The following is a 5,534-nucleotide window of genomic DNA, read 5'->3' on the forward strand; positions in this document are numbered from 1 at the left end:
CTTCATTTAAATCCCGCATCGGCTGAAATATCGCCATTTTTATTTATGTCTTGCATTGGCTGAAATATCGCCACTTCATTTAAATCCTGCATCGGCTGAAAGATCGCCGTTTTACTCACATCTTTGCATGGCTGAAATATCGCCGCTTCATTTAAATCCTGCATCGGCTGAAAGATCGCCATTTTACTTACATCTTTGCATGGCTGAAATATCGCCGTTTCATTTAAATCCCGCATCGGCTGAAATATCGCCATTTTTATTTATGTCTTGCATTGGCTGAAATATCGTCACTTCATTTAAATTTTGCATGGCTGAAATATCGCCACTTCATTTAAATCTTACATCGGCTGAAAAATTGCCATTTGTACTTACACTTTACATCGGCTGGAATATCACCATTTTTTATTTAAGTCTTGCATCGGCTGAAAGAACGCCAAACCCCGCATTTCATGGGCTGAAAGATCGCCAAGTTATCCGAAGGCGTCATTGTTCGGAGGCACCATTTTCATAGCCCGAGAACGCCATGCCATGGCCTGAGGACCCCACTTTTATCTTTTGCATATCATTATTCAAAGGCATCATAGTTCGGAGGCATCATTCTCATAGCCTAAGAACATTATTTCATAGCCTACGAATCCTTAATTATACGCTTCATGGCCCAGGACGTCATGGTCTGAGGACGTCATCCTAACCGTCCAAAGACAGCATTCATGGTCCAATGGGAACTTGCATCACGTTTAAATTTACGCACCATATATGCTGGTATTACTCACTTGCAGGTACACCTGATATCAACAACCGTCTCAGCAGGAGCGGTCCCGCTCCAGTCCCCGCAGCCTATCAGACTTCAACCACCTTTCTCAATCTAAACGTCGCGTCCGTTCTTTTCAAAAAACCTCCATCGGCATATTCCGTCAATGGACCCTGAACTACATATGGCCTGATTCCTATAAGACCAGGGATATGTAGGCAGCTCAGGAACCAGAGATCGGTCCAAACCTTCCAAATCGTTTCTTTCGGTCAAAATTGGCCATCATATATTTACCCGACAACTCTTTCATCCTTCTCGGGTAAAGAGGGGCAGCTGTTGATACCCAATTTTTCCCTATGTATTTTAATACTCAAATATTCTCAAAATAGCATGTGTATGCATATACAAGTATGCCCAAGAGTTTTGGTATTTTTCCCTAATTTTTAAAAAATTTTAAAATCAATTTATTGTCTATTTTAGGAGTACAAAATCCAGTAATTATTCCCAAAGTATCATTTTTGGTGAATAATTTATTTCCATTATCATATTTACACCAAGATATTATTAAGGTGATTTTTGCATATTTTTACAAATCTGTTTGGTATTTTCTAAGTTAAATTGCATAAATTGCAATTATAGCCTATATTACGATTAACAACATTTTACAATCATAAAATCATTTTCATTATTTTTAGATTAATATTTATACATTATTAATTAGTTCAGTTCTTTTAATTTGTTTTTAAATTATTATAACTATTTATAAAAAATAAAAGGGGAAATTGGCTATTTAACACATAGCCCTTTATTGTTTCAATTTTAGCCCAATTTAACCCCACCCCTATCAGATTTTATTAAATCCAATTGACCCAAGACCCAATTAAATTTGCCCCAGCCCAATCTCTAATCCAACTCGGCCCAGCTCCGAATTAATCTGAGCCGTTGATCAAATAAGAATGGGCCGGGTTGCAATGTTATATGTAAACCTCTTCTATTGAGCCCTTAATTGCTTGCTTGGTTATGTGAAGTCACAATTAAAACATGGCCGGGAACCACACTAGTGGATCTTGAGGGGTGCCTAACACCTTCCCCTCGAGATAATTTCTAGCCCTTACCCAAACTCTGGTTCTTTAAACTCAAACCCTTTTAGTGTCCTAATGCACTTTTATCATTAGGTGGCGACTCTTCAATTCCAAAACCCAATTCCCAAAAGGGAACGAGTTGTCCTCCCAAATGTCGTAGACTCAATTTTCGCCTTGAAAAAAAAGGGGGCGTCGACACATATCTTGTGGTGACAAGAATCAGGTCGAACGTAGTTCACAACTAATTCTTGTTTTGTTTTTTGTTGCTCTTTTTCTTTTCTTTCTTTTTTTCTTTTCTTTTTTTCTTTTCTTTTTCTTTTTTTTTCTTTTTGATTTTTTTTGATTGATTTTTTTTGGACTGAACTTTCTAAAACAAACCTTATAGGGCATGATTTTTTTTATATATATTTTTTAATGACTCTAACTTGATTCCAAAAGAGGTGAGGTCAAAGAAATCAGCACTGGCTCAAAGGGTTGTCAAAGGGTATAAAGTGTTTGGATAGCTGAAAGAGGGCCTCCGAATCTCTAAGAATACCAAGTATAACACATGCAACCTGAAGATGAAAAATGAATATCATGCATAGCATTTCTTTTGCAACTTTGGCATTGATATCACAGATATGCCTTCGACCTTTCTTTAGTGCCTTGTCAAGTATAGAATTCTTGTTGGGTAATTTCTTCTTCACAATGGATGTCCTCCGCCAATTCGGAGCAAACTTTCTAGACTTTATCTTGTAAATTAGGATGCACTCGAACTCAAAGTTGCTCGCTTCAAATTGTCTGGGATGCACTCTCCCTTAACGAATTCTTGTCGTCCTATTAACTTCCCAAATTATTTGCTCCAATTTCACATGGTTCGGGCTTCAAATGATCTCAAAATGTCCAAATCTTTACTTATTTCCCTCAAATGTCTCTATCATCTTCAAAATTATTTCATTGCTTCATGATTAAACTAACTTTTAAGACCAGGCCTAGAATTATGTGTGCATGTCATGTCACTAGAGCCAGCATAAAAAGAACTATAAAAGGAGAAGAGACTAAGCAAAAATGACTAGAAATAACAAAAAACAGAAAATTGCATTAGACAGACGGTGAAAGGGTCTGAACAACAAAACAAGCAAAATAAATTGGGGTTACAACCCTGGAACAAACCTAGATAACACTAAATGAGTTACTACGACTAAAGCAACTAGGCAAAATAAAAGGATAGAAGGGTTTGAGTCACAAGACAATATCCGGATTACAACCCTGAAATAACCCGGACAACAGAAATGACAACAAAATAAACCACCAAGACTCCTCCCCGGCTAGCCAAGAAATGGAGCGTTTTTCCAATTACCAAGCTCGGCATCTTAGCCACCGAGTTCCAAATCAATATTATCAAGACCATTACCAACTTTAATATCATTAACTTCAGTCAGCAAGTTCCCAAGAGGATTCGCATACTCCTTGTCACTATCCTTGATCACAATTATCCCTTCTTGAATCATTCTTTCTATTTTCCTTTTCAAAGCACAACAATATTCAATGATGTGCCCTTGGACATTAGAATGGTACATGCACCGTACAGTAGGATCAAAACCTTTTGCATATAGGTCCGGAGTATAGCCGAGGAGCGGCTCAATCATACTAGAATGTTTCAACTTTTCAAACAGGCTTGTGTAGGATTCTCTGATTGGCGTGAAACTATTTCTTTGCCTCTGCTTCCCTCCATGCCCCAGTTTTCTAGGGTTGTTGGATGCTCGAAAATGTTGTGAAGGCAAAAGTGCATTATGACGTGCTGGCGCTCGCCATAAGGAGTGATCCAGTGGTTGGACAGACGACCGTACGTTGTTCAGAGGATAATACCGGGGTGGATTATATGGAGCTCGGGGATATTCATGGGGTCGGTATTGAGGCTGAAAGCGTTTAGCAGGAATGCCCACTGGAACCTGTCATTGGCGAGGCTCAGCAACATCTTTTCTATCAATGGGAGGACTGTCCCGAGCAACTTGTTCGTTCCATCTAAACCAAAACTCCCTAAAACTTTCCTTTGGTTTCTTTTCCATCTGAGATAGGGAGGAGCAGTCTGGGATAATGTATATATTATACTGAAAATGTCGAACAAAATCTTGAGCCATGTCATCCCATGTATGCCACTTACTGACATCTTGACGAGTATGCCATTCCAAGGCTCCCCCAGTCAGGCTCTCACTGAAATACGCCATCAGCAGCTCATCTTTCCCACCAACACTTCTCATTTTGCTGCAATAACCCCTCAGATGGGCTACTGGATCTCCATGCCCATCATACGAGTTAAACTTTGGAATTTTAAACCCCGCGGGCAGATGAACATCAGGGAACATACACAAGTCATTGTAAGGCATGTCAAATCTGATTTCCCGTCCCTTGCATGCTCTTTAAGAATTGTTCTATACCTTTCAGCTTCCTGGATATCTCATCTCGCCTTTCTTTTCCTGTGAACTTTTCATTGTCAACATGAGGCTCATTCCGAGGGCTATGATTGTATGAGTCAGGGACCTTGTGGGAAACCTCTGAGGGGTAATATTGGGTATCATGAGTTTTGAGTGGGTGTTCATTGTTGGATCTATGAACGGAAGATTGTTGAGAAGTTGTGATCGTGGGGATAAAGGATATGACAGGAGGGTAATTTTTGGGAAAGGTAGTTGGAGGACGAGTGATGGAGCTACTAGGGTGGTTCGGAAAGCTGTGATAAGCGGGAGAATCTGGAGAGTATGGTAGATCATCTGGCACTATGACCGGAGTTTGGGTAAGGGTAGCATCAAGGAAGCTAGGTGGTGGCGGGGTGGTGCCTTCCCAGTCATCCATTCCCGATACATGTCCGCCATGTGTTGTCTTAACATCCTTAACTCTTCAACCAACCCATTGTCCTGTTCAACCAATTGCTTTCCGGAACCAGTATCAGCCAACTCAATTCCGTTACTGTCTGCCATTGCGTTTCAACTTTATGTTGTAGGAAAGAGTTACCACTTTAAGAACCACAAACCAACCACCCTTTCTGCTTAATGAAGATAACAAAGAGGAACAAAATGAAGTCATCACGTTAGCGTTAGGGCATTTAACATAAGATAATCTCACATTATGTGCAATGCACCTAGTCACAGTTATCGGTTCTAAAATGACTTTGAGGGTATGAAGGTCATATGGCATCATCCCAATTTCACTCTTTTTGCTCCATTTCCTTCTTCATTTTCCTTTCTAGCACCGCTTGGTTTTTTATTACCTTCCCTCTCTTTTCTTTCGGATTATCGCTCATTTCTTTTCGCTCATTTCTTTCCTCTCATTTCTCAAGTCCCACAACTTCATTCTCTCTCTTTTTTTTTCTTTTTTTTGTTGGTCTTTTTTTTTCCTTTTTTTTATTTAATAATGATTCGATCGAACCCTATGTAGGTTGCCTACGTATCATGTCCCTCATGAATCAGATCAAGCGTAGTTCTGGAAGATCGGGAATAAAGTAAACTAACTAACGTTCTCTTTTTCTTCTCTTTTTTTTTACCTTAATGACTGTTCTGATGAGAAAAAAAAAAGAAATAAGATAAGCAAATCTTTTTTTCTAGACTTAATATTCTATAACCTATTCTAAACTCAAGCTTAACGAGCATATATCTTTTCTTTTTGAAACAGATACTCTATGAGAAATTATTAAGGAAAAAAAACCAATAGAAGAGAAAAACATTTTT

Source organism: Nicotiana attenuata, chromosome 9 (assembly GCF_001879085.1).
Source record: "Nicotiana attenuata strain UT chromosome 9, NIATTr2, whole genome shotgun sequence".
NCBI lineage: Eukaryota > Viridiplantae > Streptophyta > Magnoliopsida > Solanales > Solanaceae > Nicotiana > Nicotiana attenuata.